At 60.4% G+C, this 15,445-nt stretch overlaps 1 long non-coding RNA gene across 1 annotated transcript; it reads left to right on the top strand.

The window, feature by feature from the left end:
- Positions 1-1,030: 1,030 nt before the first annotated feature.
- LOC308183227 lies at positions 1,031-15,319 on the top strand. The gene is made up of 3 exons (XR_013942350.1): positions 1,031-4,079; positions 4,183-5,647; positions 12,293-15,319. It is a non-coding gene; the product is annotated as an uncharacterized lncRNA (long non-coding RNA).
- Positions 15,320-15,445: the final 126 nt, after the last annotated feature.

Genomic DNA, 15,445 nt, shown 5'->3' with positions numbered 1-15,445 from the left:
TCACTGTTTGTGATTAATCACTTTGTTTTAATTGCCACTCCTCTGGCTGGCAGAGGCTCAGCAGGGATTTTATGCCTCTTGGCTGCTTCCCCCAGGTATGTTCCAGGGCTGTGATTGCAGAGCAGCGAGCGCCAGGAGCCCAGCGAAAGTGAGCGTGCCGGTTCCGTGGGGTGCGGGTTCGGATGGTGCTGGAGCTCAGGACCCTGCACACAATGCAGCCCTGGTTCACGGGGACAAATCTGCAGCAGTATCAGTGCCGGGAGTGATGGCTAAAAAGGATGGGGTTATCAGGGATGCTACAAGGGATGGGGGGGTCCGGGATGCTCGCCATGGATGCTGACAGCCTCCTGCCAAAAGCTGCCAGCAGGCAGAGGAGGGGTGAGATGCGGGAGCTGTGAAATATCCTCCAGTGGCATTACTGCACACAACGGGAACGGAACGCGAGCAGCAGCTTCGGCGGGAGGAAATAAGAAACACCCAAGCTGGGGCTGGCCCAGGACTCAGGGTGAGGATGCCCTTGCCTCTGCACACAACGCGGCACCGGGGTGTTCCTGGGCCTGAGCCGGTCAGAGCTCCGCATCCTTCTTTTGTGGGGAATGATGACATTCAAAAACGGGATTTTGATTCAAACGATGCTGAGGGGTTGATCATCAGCTGGGAAACCAGCAGAGCTGCCGGCATCCTGAGGCTGGCCCGACTCGTACCTGGGGGGGGACCTGCCCGGTGCTCCCCCAGCGGGAGCAATGGCACAAAGAATCGTGCCCCCTCGGCAGCCAGGGATGGGCATCCCAGCCCTGCAGGTGTTACTCCAGAACGAAAATTGTCATAGGAAGGGATTTGGGGCTGGCAGGAGGGAGGGGTTCCTGCAAAATATCTCTCCGTTTCCCATTGCCGTTTTCAAGCATGTGTCCGTGTGCCTGCCATGTCGGGTAGCCCCGCGGTGTCGCAGGCTGCCTCCAGGCAGACACCCGATGTACCCGCATGCCTTGGAGCTGGAAATCCTGAGCTCTGCTGCTCCTGGGATCCCCGCTCCTTCCCCACTGGCTGCTCCAGCCACCATCCTCCCAGTTGCACTCAGGTTGATCACTGAACACTGCCCAAAATAGCACAAATACTCCCCGTGAAATGATTTTGCTGGCACAGGGGCTTTATCCCCAGAGGTTTCTCCCTGCTGGAGGCTTGGAGCTGCCTCTGCCCAGGCTCCCTGGCCATGCCCGGCCCAGCAGGGTCCCACGGGGCTGTCGTGTCCTTCGCTGCCATGGACGCTGCCTACACCTCGCCTGCGTTTTCGCACTGAATAATTGAAAGCACACGCAACGGCCACAAATATTTAATACCTTGTTCATCAAAAATTTACCCTTGTTAAAGCCATCATTTTAGATGGCTGAGAGGGCTGGTGGAAAGGCAGCGGGGAGGAGGAGATGCTCCAGCCAGAGACAGCCGTAAGGGATGGTGAACTGGGGGATGCCCTGGTGCTGCGGGCAGCTGGCTGGGGCAGGGAGGGGGCTGCGAGAGATGGGGTCCTCTGCGCGGATGCATCTCAGTGCCACGGCCTCACCTTCACCCCTTCCATTCGCATCTGCTCCTGCCTCAGGGAGGGCATTACACCAACTCAGCCGCTTAATTCCAAATCCCTCGGTCCCAGCTCCAAGCCACCCCTGGGGCACAGCACGGGGTTGGATGCACCCAAGCAGTGTCGGTGACTGGTGGCTGGCTTGGGCACGGTCCCCTCCAGTGCTGCACGGCCACGGCGAGGAGCTGTGGGGCCGGGCACGAGGGCAGCCCGGCTGCACGCACCCCGATGCCTTTTATCCTCTGCTGCCAAGCAGCCTGGATGGCTCGGAGACCTGGAGCCTCCACAGCCACCGGCGGAGATGGGAGAAAGAGATATAAAAGGCCGTCCTACTTAACAGGGTTTATATAAGGAGGCTGTCTCCATGGCAGGATGGGAAAACAGACGGGTATTGGAAGTGATGCTTTGAACGCTGTCTTCGCAGGGGCAGCCCTGCTGATGGGTGAAGCGGCACCTGGGACCCGCTTCACCCGCCACCCCGGGTTGTCCCCGCTGTGTCCCCACCGTGTCCCCACTGCAGCAAGGTTGGCCCATGGGAGGTCAGCCAGCCCCTCTCTCCCTCCCTCCTGCTCTCCCAGAGCCTCCTCATCTCTAATTAACGCTCTCATTAACTAATTTATTTAATGGCCTCTCTGCACTCTTGCTTGCATGGTGCTGTGACCAACAGCTCAGCCTCTGCCGATGAGTTTGGGATGGAGAGGGCAGGTGCTGCGCTGCCGGAGAGTACGGGGCTGTGTCACCAGCACCCTGCCGGGGGTGCCCAGGGGATTTGGGGGTTCAAGCCCAGCAGGAGCCTCCGCTGTCCATCCCCTGCCTGGCCCCTGCTGCAACGCGGGCTGGAAGCGAGCCGGGAGCGAGCGGCACCTCGGCCGGCAGCGCGTGGTGCCAGCAGGTTCGCTCCCCTTATGGAAAGGCATGTGTCGAGCGGGCGGTGGGGGTGTTTATTCCCGTCAGCCCTTGGCCGGTGGCAGGGAGCGGGATTAGGCGGCGAGGAGCGGGCACCTGCTGCCAAGTTCCCCCGAGAGGCACGCGGGGCTGGTCCGGGGTGGCCCCGCGCCATCGAAAATGAGCTGGGGGGCGTCCGCTGTGCCACGGGCATCGGGGGACGGGGTGCTGCCATCGGGGCCTGGCAGGGCAGGTGCCTTCCCCAGCCAGGGACCTGCTGCCCCTGGGAAATGCAGGCTGTGAATGGAAGCGAGGAGAAGGAAAGAGAAATCCCCCCTAATCCCAGGGCTCTGCGAGCGGAGGCTTTGGGCCGTGCACCAGCTTGGCTCCTCCAACAGCCCGCCGCGGCTCGTGGCAGCGTCCCAGCTCCCCGGGGGGAGCAGCAGCACTCAGACGTGCCGAGAAGGCAGCAGTTGCTAGAAGCCATCCCCTGCACTGGGCTGGGGGGGACAGGGCAGATTTTGGGGGTGCGCAGGGGGCACCCAGACACCGAGCTGCCGCGAGCCCCGGGTGCTGCCTTCGTTCAGGCGCTGGCTGCGCTCCTGCTCGCCTCCAGCTGCAAGGATCTGCTCTGGCAGCCCCCGGGATGCTCGGAAGTGCTGGGGCTGATTAGAAGGCGGCTGACGTGGCCGGCTGACGCTGGCGGAGAAGCGGGTTAATGTCACCGTGGCCTCGGGGCTGGCGGGGGCACGAGGCCAGGGCGGGCGGTGGGCGGGCAGGGCTGCAGCAGACCGCGCTCCCCCGGCCGCAGGGAGCCTGGCACGAGCGTTTGCTCGTTGTAATTATTCCTCAGTGTTATTCATCAGGTGGCTTTCTCCTCCGGAGGCGGCACAGGTACGCGTGCCCCCTTCGTGCTGCCATCCTCCTCCCCTCCATCTGCGGCAGCCTCCTGCGTGTGGGCACCTCGGAGGGCCGGATCCTGCACTGCCACCCTTCTGGCCGTGCCGCTGTCTGTCTGTCTGCACGCTCGCCTCTGTCCCTCCACACCCATCGCTCTGCCCACGTCTGTCTGCCTGACGCCCAACTGCCTGAATTATTCATTGCGTTGCTCGCAGCGTTTCCTGACCCACCTCCCTCCCTCCAGCTATCCATCTCTGGGGGTGCCGCTGGGGGCTGGAGGGGCGTTCAGGCCCTGCTGCCTCGCCGGCTGTGAGGCAGGAGCAGAAAGCAGCCCCCCTCTGGGCCAAGGGACAGCTCGAGGGATGCAGCAAAGGACCACGGAGCCCATTTGCCTCCAGGCCATCGGCTCAGCCCCTCCTGCCCAGGAAGCATTCGGATGTCGGAGAGCTGCTGGGGGGGAGATAAACGCGGCTTTATGAGGCTCGAAGCTGCTGCTTTATGTGAAATCCGTCCCTCCAAAGAGCAGGGCCAGGAGCCACCCATCCTTGTCCCAGAGCCCAGCTCAGCCTTGATCCAAACCAGACCTGGGAGCCCTGGGAGCAATCGGCCGTCACCTGCGTGAGTCACCCGCGGCTCGCCCTCAACCTGCAGCAAACAGCTTCTCCCGCTCGAGCCTTGCGTCCTACTTTCCCTTGCTGTTTACAGTCTCCAACCTTCAAGGGTTTGTTTTGTTCCATTTTTTTTTTCTAATGTAATTTCACCAGCCATTAGCCCAGAATGCAGCTTAACTCCTCTGTCACTAAATGCATTTTTTTTTTCCCCAGCATCTCAGACTGAGAAACCGTGGAGCTGCTCCGGTAGCAGAGGCAGGGAAAGCTCCGTCCCCTCCAGCAGCAGGAGGGAGCGCAGAGCTCGCCCATCACCAAAACACCCCCAGCGTGGTAAAACTGCTGGAAAAAAAAGACAAAACTGCTCGGAAAAATAAAGCTTTAAACATGTTCTTGCCCTGAGCTGCTGCAGCTGGCTGCCACCAGCCCTGGGTGAATGGGGCCACCAATATTTGGGGAAGGCTGGTGAGGGCGCAGCGGGGGTGTTGTGGCCCTGGCAGTTGCCCCGTGGCTTTTCCACCTGCAGACTGGTGATTCCCCAGGTCAGACGTTACGCCGGGGGTTTAACTGGCTTCCATGAAGCTCGTGTTAGGAGGGAAAATGAAATGCCGAGGCACAGAAATGCTTTCACTTCCCTTAAAGCTAAGAATAGCGCCTGGCGCGCTCAGCAGTGACTCTGGGCAGCAGGCTCCATGCGCACCCTGCGGTGGGGAGCTGGGGAAACTGAGGCACGGGAGAGCGTAACCTGGTTGGGGTGGGTTAGGAAGGGGCTTGTGTCCTCCTCGTGTGCCTCTGTCACCCTGCTGTCCCCTGCGATGAGGCACGGCGGGGGTGTCCCATGCTGGACACAAGCTGAGTTGCCTGATCTTGCAGGTCTGGGGTGTGCCAAGGCCATGGGGAAAATGCTGTGTTGGGCAGAAATCCTGGGATAAAGGGGGTTTTCTGCACCCCAGTACTGGGGGTAAGAAGGGACGCTCGCCCTGTGCTGGGCGAGGGACTGGTTCCAGAGCTCCTTGGTCTGCAGCGACAGCCCCGGGGCTGGCAGCACCGCGAGCATCGCCTCTGCAGCATCTCCCAGCTCCGTGCAAAAACCCAACCCCCCGCTTGTCCCAAAGCCAGGAGCTTTCTGCTGGAAACCGCCAGCCTCTGCTGTCCCCCGGCCAGGTACAGAGCCTTTAGCCGCTGTTTTGACACTCGCCCCGTTCATTACGCGTTGATGAGCCCCTCTGCTGCCTCCTGTTCCAAGCAGATCATCTGCGACATCCAGTCACTAATGAATGACTCCAGCAATTAATCGCAGGGGTAAGTCCACTCCTAATTAGGAGCAGATTTAGGGAACGAGCACTAGGAGAGCCCTTTGGCTGTTGGCTGCCTCTAGTTGAGTACATACAGGGGATTACAGTCTGTGGGGCTTTTAAATTGATAATTGAGGAGTTGATTAAGGCCGAGGTAGTGCACGGAGGAGCTGCAGGTGCTGCCGTGGCTCATGACAGCTGTTGTAGAGTGCCTGGACCCAGCCTGGCTCAGAGTCATTTTGCTGTCAGAGAGCAAGGAGAAGGGGATGCAGCACGGCCAGGGAGCTGAAGCATTTTGGGAGTCCCAAAATGTGCTCGAGCACCTGGATTTTCCACCCGTTATTGGACCGGTGCCTTCTGCCCCCCGGGCAGGGGCTCAGCCCAAGGTACCGTGCCCTCGATGGTGCGTTTAGCTCACGGGTGTGTGTAGCTGAGAGGGGGAGCACTGGGGGGTAACTGGTCCCCCCAGCAGCTGTTTGGGTGCTTTGGCTCTCGGATGGGTGCTGCGGTCTGTCCGTCCCCTCGGGTGGGAGCTTTTACTCGTGCTGCCACTCCTGGCTTACACAAATAAATCCCAGGGGTGCGGGGGCTCGCTGGGTCCTTCCCCTGCTCCCCACCAGCTCTTTGCAGCCTCTCTGGGGCCCGTCCCCACAGAGCTGAGCCCAGAAATGCTGGAGCAGCCCCAGCCGTGGCAGCAGGCTGTGACTGGTATCACACTTGGTGCAGCAGCAGCTCCCCTCCGCCAGGAGCTGTACGTACCCTGGTGACCCGTGCCCAAGCCGGGTGTGATAAATGAGTGCTTGTCCTTACAGGTCACCCTGGTGCACGCTCAGAGCAAAACCCAGTGAGTTTCAGGCAATACAGCAATGCCAGAGGTGGTTCTTGTCCTCCAGGGGTGTTCAGCTGGGGACAGACGATGCTGAGACACAGCTGAAACAAAACCCAACCAACCACCCAAGGCAAGGAAAGGACAGGGGCCGGGCAACTTTCCGTTAGCGCTGCAGAATGATGGGTCACTGGAAAATCTTAGTGGGAAGCGAGAGGGAAGGAACCAGCTTCTGCTTTCTGATAGTGGTTCCTGCCACGGCCTCCGAAGCAGAGGGTGTGTTAGGAGCGAGTTAGTCATCGGGGACAGATCACGCTGCCGGTGCCATGCCCTGCTCCAGCCCCGCTGCAGCCGCTTCCCTTTGGGGCAGAGCCCGAGCTACGCCACTAGCAGCTGGCTCCCTCGCCCACTGCTGCTTGCAAGGAATGACAAAAGCATCCGACTTCTGCAAAAAGTGGACGGTGACCTCGTCAGCTGCCAGGGGAAGTAATCTCAGCCCTGTCTCTTTTTGGTTTGTTCCAGGATTTCACGTTCCCCATCACCGCTCTGGTTGGCCAGGGGAGGAAAAGGCTGCTCCTCTCGCCCTGAGGCTGGCCACGGGGCAGGGATGGGATACAGGAGGGCAGCACAAAGGAGGGGAAGGGAAGGAAGGAAATTAGTCAGGGAGGGAGCAGGACAAAGGATAAGAGATGGGTCTGGAGCCTGGCGTGGCTGGAGGGCTCAGGCTCTCCCAGCTGCTGCTCAGCTCTGTGCAGGCATCGCTGTCGTCCCTCCAGCCCCGCTGCAGACCTCTCTCTGCCTCGTTTCAGTCCCCCATTTAGGATTGCATGCAGGAGAACTGAGCCACGCCAGTCCCAGTCATTTACCTCCTCCCCGTCCGCTCGCATTTTTGCCCACAGCTAATGACTGAAAGGAGAGTCTATTCTTCAAACCTGATGCCTGGGTGATGATATCTGCAGCCAATTTCCAGCTCAACAGAGCAGAACAATTCTGCTGAGCTGGTAAAGAGCAGAGAAAAGTCCCCTCCCAAAGGTTACGCTCCCGTGCAGGCAATTGCAGGCACTTGGCTCTCGCTTTTCTCTGCAAACCGAGGGCTTAATGTATTTACAAATAAGTGCACAAAGCCCCGCTGCTGCCAGACCACAGAGCACACAGCCCTGGCAGCTGCTGCACTGAGTCAGGCCAGCGCGCACCCGTCCCTGCCCCGAGCACCGGAGCGCTGCCTCCGCTGCTGCGCGTCCCCCGTGCCGAGCCTGGATGCGTGCGCCCTTAACCAGCAAGAGAGAGATGCCTGCAGTTGTCCTCCCTGCTGCAGCATCCCTTGGGCACGGCGCAGGAACATGCTCGGGGCTAGGGACGAACGCATGCTCACCCTCTTGCCTATGCTTCTCTCCCCAGAGCATATTTTTTTTGCAATAGCAATTTTTTTTTTTGCAATAGCAATTTTTTGCAATAGCAAAAAAAAAGTAATAGCAATGCTCTTCTTTTGCTGGAAGCTCCTCTCTCGAGGCAAACATCCACGTCCTTTACTTATGTGACATGTCACACACGACCTGGGTTCACCATCAGCTGCCGGGTTTGGCTCCCCGGGAGGCTGGCGTGTGCCAGCTTTGGGCTCAGGGCCCTCCAGCACCCCTCAGGGAGCTGCAGCACTGCCTGCCACATCTCCCCACGGAGCAAAGTGGGGCTGGCAGGGAGGGGAGGAAGCAAGCATATTGGTGCCACTGGAAATTAAGGGCAGGCTCCCACGTCACAGCTGAGAGGGAGCTGAGCAGCCGTCTCAGCAGTCAGCGGGGAAATAAGTTGCTGGCGTCACCGCCGATGTGCGACACATGCACGTCTCGCAGAAGGGATCCGTCTGTGCCATATTTGCAGCACAAGCTATTCCAGCAGCCCGTTAGCACTAGGCACTGCAGTACCAGGGTTGTCGGCTTTTGGGATCTGAGGTAACCCCTGTGCACTCTGCCCGTGGGGTCGTGCGCTTTGCAGAAAGCGTTGGTGGCCAGGTGGGGTCTGTTGGGGGAGCACAGCCCGCGGTGTCCTCCCGGGGACCCTCGGTGTCCCCATGGGGCCGTGGCGGAAGGCTGGGCTGTGACTGTCCTGCTTGGATGGGGCTCAGCATCAGGACGAAGTGGCTGCTCAAAATCACTTAATCTCCACCCTTTTGGCCAGGGCATCGGGGACGGTGACTCCAGTCGGCGCTGGCACCGGCGCTCCTTCCTTCAGTGATCTGCAGACGCCGCGAGCTTCATCTCTCCCCGTCACGACTCATTTCTTTCTCACTGAGGCTTTAATTTTTAAAGAGGCGCTTTTAGGCGCAGAGGTTTTAATACCTGCAGAGGCTCCCAGCAGGTGCCACTGAGCTTTTCCAATCAGTGCTGCCGGGGACAGGGGAGGAGAATGGCTGGGGCCGGTGGCCCAGGGTCCGGGGCCACCTCGTGCAAACGAGCAGTGCTCTGCTTGCACCCAGGACCAAGCTGGGACAGAAGGAGCAGATGGGAACAAAGCTTGGAGCTGGGAATGGGCATCCCACACTGCCTGCAGGATGTCCTCTGCCCAGGGAGGGGGCAGAGGGGATGGAGGTGTCCGCAGCGCTGCAAAGTGCTTGGGGTGGCTGGGAAGCCCTAGCTGAGAGCTAGACGGAAAAAAAAAAAAAAAGAAAAGAAAAGAAAAAAAGAAAACATCTTGGCCTTGGGAGGCCTCCCCTGCTCCTGCCGCACACCACGGTGTCTGATAAGCAGCGGCGTCCCACGCTGCTATCGCAGGGCTCCGGGGAAAGGAGCCGTTTGTGGAGGGTGGGGAACGGCTCCAGCTGCACGGCTGGCTGGTTTTGAGAGCCAGCCTCCCCCGGGAAGCGTTTGGTGTCTGCCAGGAGACAGCGGCACCAAGGGCGATGTTTGGTGGTGTTTGCACCAGGCTGGTGCTCGGTGCCCCACTCCCTTCCCTCCGCCAGCAGGGACAGGGACGGGGAGCGGCACAGACAGGGACGGGGAGCGGTGCAACAAGCCCGGCACCTGGCTCTGGGAGCTGTGTTTGGATAGCAGAGCCGGTGTTTGGATAGCGCGAGGAGGGGTGGCCGGCTGCTGTTTGCTCAGCGCCGAGGCTCCGTGGGGTGCACATAGCGGGGTTGTCACCCGCGGGCACACGCGAGCGGCCGGTGCCCCGAGCCCCCAGAGCAGCACCCGTAAAAGAGAGCCCATGCATGGGGTCGTGCACAATGCCTGGGGTGCGTTCCCAGCCCCACCTGCAGGGTTTCATGTTTTTATTTCATTTTATGGTGAACGTTTTCACTCCGTGTTTGCAGAGGAATTGAAATGCAGAAGTAGCGCGGTGCCCAGCCTGGCCCCAGCACCCTGCCCGCGGTGCCTGGCAGGGGCAGGCATCGGCACCAAGTCATCTCTGCACCCTCTGGAGCAGCCCCCAAGCTGCCCAGCACCCTGAGACCCCAGCACCCAGGAGCCCCCCCACCCAAGCTGCTCTGGCCGTGGGTGTGTGCATGGGCTCCTCGAGAAAACTTTCTCCTCTGTTTCTGTGATTAATTCCTCCCTCCCACCATGGACGCCCGCAATCGCATCTATATTGGTGGCTCCCCACTCCTCCTCGGCTGTAAAATATTTATAACCTTCTACATTAGGGCTCTTCTTCGTTCTCCTTGCCTTTTTTCTTCTTTTATGCCTTCCACCCGGGCTCCCGGGCTCCGCTGAGCCACGCCGCACCAGGAACTGCTTCATTTTAATATAACGTAGCGAGCGGACAAGCTGTGAGGAATAATTTAGATTTCGCTCAGGGAATGCAATGCTTTTTTCTTTTTTTCTTTTAATTGCAGTCATCTGCAGCTTCTTAGCGATGTATTATTGATGGTTATTATTCAAATAAAACAGTCGCTGCTTGTTGTTTTCCCGCGGCCGTGGCTGGCAGTGTTTATGGTTTCCTTCCCCCTGTTTCTGGGAGAGGTCACCTTTTCATCTCGTACGTTTTCTGCCCGCCTTCGCCGCCTCTCTCTGCTCACGCTGGGGTTTCGCAGGGGCTGAGCTCGCCCCGGCTTTGCCCTGCTTCAGCCCTCCTGGCCACCAGCATCTTCCTCTGGCCCGGAGGCAGCGACACCAGCAAAATACCAGGGACACCAGCAAAATACCAGGGATGCCTCCGGGTTGTACCGCCCGGGGGTAACACGGGTTAGGGAGGCCTGGCATTTCTGCAAATTGCACGTTGGAGTCGGTTTCGTGCTGTGAAGCAGAGAGGAGGAGATGCATTTCTGCGCCTTCGCTCCTGATCCTGGCCCTGCGGCATCACGGGGGGCTGCGAGAGGGCGCGAAGGCACCGCAGCAGGGGGACCCCCCCGGGACGGAGCCCTGCGGTGACATCCTGCTCCGGGCACCACGGGGCACAGCACCTGATGCCTCCCGTGCCATCCTGGCCGTTCCTCCCATTTCTGGAGGGAAGGCACCGAAGCAGGACTCGGGAGCCCGGGGCTCCTCCACCTCCCCAGCTCCGGCACCGACAGCTTGCGGGTGACAGCGGCGCGAGCGGCCCCCCCGGCGCTGTCACTTCTCCCTCCTCCCTTTCAGCACTACCCACCGCCTTGTCACTCCCGGCAGCAGGGACTTTCCTCAGTCCCACTGAGGTCCCGGAGGTGTTACCGTGCTGCAAACACCGAGTACGAGGTTCCTCCTCGATGTGACGAACGGAACGAGGTCGGAACCGGGGGGGTGTGGGGGGGGAAATGTTCATTTTGAGGTGGAGCTGAGGATCTTGCTGTCTACCTCCAAATCCCTCGAGGAGGGGACAGGGGTGTCCCCAAGATCTCAAGGGGTAGCATTTGTGTCGCCCTAACACGGGGTGCTGCAAGGAGAGGGAAGGAGCAGGAGCACCCAAGGCTCCTGGGGGGCTTTGGCGTGTCCCTAACCATGGTACCAGCCTCACCCTGCCCATGGGTGTCCAGGAAGGAGCAGCGCTTCCTCGGCTGGCACAAATATTGGGGTTTTGATAGATTTTGAGCCTGCTGTGGCTCCGGTTCCAAATGGGAACGTACAACAATGGGGAGAGGAAAAGCGCCGCCAGTCACCGGGTGCCCAGGGAAAACCCCACGTGTCTGGCAGCTCCGAAGCCGTTTGGTGATGAATTCCTTGGGTGAATGAGCAATTTTGTCTCCTAATTACGCTCATAAAGCAAAACTGGGCCCAAATCCCTCCTGTCCCACTTTTGCTTTTTATTTTCAGCCCCCCTCCCGATGAAGTAGCTGCTTAATTAGGAATTAACGGGCCTGTTAGAGTAAAAGATAGCAGAAGCAGTCTAGGAGATGTTTATTAGCAATAACGTGGCAGGGCAGCTTGGGGATTTTTCTGGGGCTGCGAGGCTCTGGGGAGCTGCCCCGGAGCAAGAAGAAAGCTCAGTCCCAGGTGAGACAAACCAGGCAAGGGGCAAAGCTGGGTGCAGGATGGGACCCTTCCTGGCAGCACCGAGCAGGCTGGGCACGAGCTTTGGGCACGAGCCTTGCAAAACGTGGCCGCTGGAGCCCAGCAATGCTCAGGGCTGGGCCGAGAGAGGGAAAAAAAGGGAAGCAGAAGCGGCGAAATCCCCTTCTGCCCCATGCCCCAGGTGCTGCCAGGCACCTCCTGGCAGCGTCGCCGCCGGCTCTGCCTCCTGCAGGATGGGGCCGCGGGGGCGGCCGGACCCCCGGCGGCTCCTGGCATCTCCTGGCCGGGGGTTTATTTATCCGTGAGCACAGAAAGTTGAATCACTCCCTCTCTCTCTCTCTCTCTCTCCCTATATTTAGCCCTGAATGGAGAGAGATTTCACAGACGCCCGGCTCTGCCTTGTGCTCAAGGCTCAGTCAGTGTTTCCATTAGAAACCCTGGGGTCCAATCCTGCTCTCTGCTCCCCGGCACGGTGACAAAATTTTCCCCGTCGACTCCAGCGCAGCCACGCTGGATTTGTACCCGCGGCGATGAGATCAGGATCTGGCCTCGGGTTTTGATGGGTTTGTAACTTGGCTGATACAACTTGGCTGATTCAATTCATTTTGGGCTAAAACTCCACCTACAAGTTCCCAGCCTGGGAGACATTAAAGACAAATTATTGTGAAGTTTCATGCTCTTTTTAAAGGGAAATCATCACTTAAGCCCAATTTTTTACAGGAGAACCCGTCGGGATGATCTTTTATGTTTCAGGGTGTTTTTTTTTTAACATTGTTGGTCTCCTTTAGGCTAAGCACCGCTCAGGCCAGGGATCGCTTTCTGCTTTGCTCACACAGCACCCGGCCGGAGTACCGCGGTCCCATATGGCACAGAAAAAAGATACCAGGATCCAGATAACAGCCGAGGCTCCTATCGCAGCGGGGCTCCAGCAGGATTTAGGACGACCCGGTCCTGAAACCTGATGCACTCCTGCGGCCGCGTGCCTGGGTGCGCAGCCGGCCCCGCCAGCCCAGCACACGTGGCCAGGGCTCGTTCTGGGCAAAGGAGAGGGAACAAATGAATATCCGAATCTCCAGCCGCCGTCCAAGAGGAGCAGGGAGGCCAAAGGCACAAGCACAACGCAGGGAGCAGCCCTGCAGGGGCTCGCCGGCAGGATCCAGCATCTCCCTTGGAGCTGGTGACAAGCAGGGGGGCTGCGGACTCCAGGTTTGCCTCCTTCTCCCTCCTCGCCCGGCTGCAGAAGCGCAGAGCATCGTCAAAGCAAAGCAGCGTGGGGACACCCCCGTGTCACCTCTCCAGAGGTGGCAAAGCCCCCGGTGCCTTTGCCTTTCCAGCCCCTGCACTGCGGCTGCCCCCGGCGCAGCAGTTTGCTCCCCGGGGACGTTGCACGGGGAGGCAGCAGGGCACGGGGCACCCATCCTGCCACCTCCACCGGGCTGAGCTTCTGCCCCTCTGGGACACGTAGCACGCTCCGAGCACCGCGTTTCTTCATTTCTCCGGAGGGGCTGCAGGACAGGGAGAGCAGGAGGTGACAAAGAGGGGTGGCACCAAGGAGCGGAGCACAGGCACCATCCCGGCAAGCGTGCGGACACATCTTCAGAGCAGGATTAGCTCAGCATCAGCCCAGGGCCTGCGTGACCCCAAAATACTCCCTATAGGACCCTTGCATTTACCCCAGCGCCCTGCCCGCTTTGCTGCAGCGAGCGGGGCCGGTGCGAGCAGGATCCGGCCGCTCCCCGCGGCACCGGAGCAGAGGCGAGGCGCTCGCGCTCCTGCCGGGGCCCGGCTTTCCCCCGTGTGCTTTTCCTTAAATGTAAAATGGAAAGGGGTTTTTAGCCTCTATATTTATTATGGTCGCTCTCGATGTAATGGAAACACGCTGGGCGGGAGCCGCCGAGTGCCGGCGCTGCAGTTGCAGGCTGCCCCTGGATGGGGAGCACGTTTTTCTGATGGGTTTTGGCAGCTTCCTCCACCGGCCGGCACCTGGTGCCGGGCTGGAGGGAGCTGCCTTCCCCCATTTCAGCCGGAGCCCAAAGAGGCTGCAAATTCGTGGTGTTTCTGGGAAGGCGCCTTGCCCCGTTAACAACAGGTTCCCCGAGGCAGGAAGGCTGATTTCCTTTCAGGAGTCCAAATCCAGATGGTCAGAGGTTCCTTCCAAGCTCCGAAACGCTGTTTTAGAAGGCCGTTACGTCTCAATAGCAGCTCTGCAGCCAGCCCGGTGGAAGCACCGTCTGCCCTCTGCACCTCCAGCTATTTTTTGATCTGTTCTGCAGTCACCCAGACCAAAGGTGGTCAGTGCAGCGTGCTCCTTATTTTTTGGGGGGGAGCAGGACATTGGCTTAAACCCGCGTTTATTCCCTCTTGCGGCTCCGCGGTGGAAAAACCGTGCTCAGAAACGGAAGATGCCCGAGTTTGCTCGGCGATAGAAGGCTTGCTCTCGTCGTGAGAGCCCCAGCTCTCGTAAGGACTGACCACGTCTGTTTAACTCCCCAGGAAAATGCCAGGGCGCCCCACCACCGAAGACGAGCAGTCTGGGTGCTGCAGGGTGCTGGGTGCTGCAGGGTGCTGCGAGGGAACTCCCCAGCACCCCTGCCCGGCCGAGCCACGGAGCCAGCATGGGGAAAGCACTGGTGCCTGCTCCCCGTCCCTGCTGAGCCAGCAGCCGGTGGCCCGGCGGGGACAAGGACGGCGTGCGGGGGCTCCGCACCACCACCACCAGCTCACCTGGGTGGCACCCAGCACCCGACGGAGGCATTTTACCAGCACACGTTCGGGTTCGCAGCTCCACGAGGCTGGGGAGGAATCCCCCAGCGAAGGGCCCAAAGCGTTTGGCGCGGGGCCCTGGGGTAACCCTCCCCCGGGACTACTCAGAACGCAAAATTATCGAGGTGCAGGCCCTCGAGGCAGGGGGTGTGGGGGGGAAATGTTACGAGCATTAAACCAGGGCTTGTGCGCGCCCAGATGTTCCACTGGTTTAACTTGAACTGGGTTGCGTGCCCAAACAACAGGATTAGTGCTGAGTTAAGGTTGCCTACACCCAGTGTTGCACCAGTGCTGCTGCTGCGATGCTGCCTTGCGCCTTCGGTGCAGCCGCGGCGGTCGCCGTGCTTCGGCCGGATCCGTGCGTGGCTTTCTCCTCGTTCCCCCCCAAAAAAAATAAAGGGGTGAGGGTTGGGTCTGCCAGGGCGAGGGGGCCGTGGCTTGTGCTCGACCCTCTGCAGCTCGAGGAGCGCGTGTACCCTCCTGGGTGACACCAGCACCCAGTGCCCTTGGGGATGTCAGGGGGCTGCGCCCCGCGTTTTGTGGGGCTGTGCCCCTTTTTTTTTTTTGTGGGGCTGCGCCCTGCGTTTTGTGGGGCAGCGCACACCCCGCTGGGCACAGGGCAGCTCCGGGCAGACAAACCGCAGCGCCCCCGAGGAACCCCGATTTTTTGGTCACTGTTTGTGGTGCTCTGGAGATCCCCGTGCATGGAGTGGGGAGGGCTTTGGGCACGGGGGCACCCACCCTGGTTTGGGGTACACACCCCGTTTTGGGGCACGCACCCTCGTTTGGGGCATCTGCCTTGCTTCAGGGCACCCACCCTCGTTTGGGGCATGCGCCCTGGTTTGGGGCACCCACCCTGGTTTGGGGCATGCACCCTGGTTTGGGGCACCCTCCCTGGTTTGGGGAACCCACCCTGCTTTGGGGCACGCGCACTGGTTTAGGGCACCCACCCCAGTTTGGGGCACCCACGCTGCGGGGGGGGGGGTCCCCGCTGCTTTGGGGCGCACGCACCTCACTTCCACGGGGATCAAACCCACACCACCCAGGGGTGCAGGCACTGCGGGGGGGGGGGGTTCCCACGAGGTTTGGGGGTGCCCCCACCACCCAAGCGGGGGCTGCACGGGGGCGGGTGGTGCACGGAGCTTTGGGGTGCCTGCACCGCTTTGCACCCGCAGTGC

This window comes from Anser brachyrhynchus (assembly GCF_964034855.1).
Source record: "Anser brachyrhynchus genome assembly, chromosome: 27".
In the NCBI taxonomy this organism is placed as follows: domain Eukaryota; kingdom Metazoa; phylum Chordata; class Aves; order Anseriformes; family Anatidae; genus Anser; species Anser brachyrhynchus.
The sequence above is the reverse complement of the archived record's forward strand: the minus strand, read 5'-3'. Positions and strand labels throughout refer to the sequence as shown.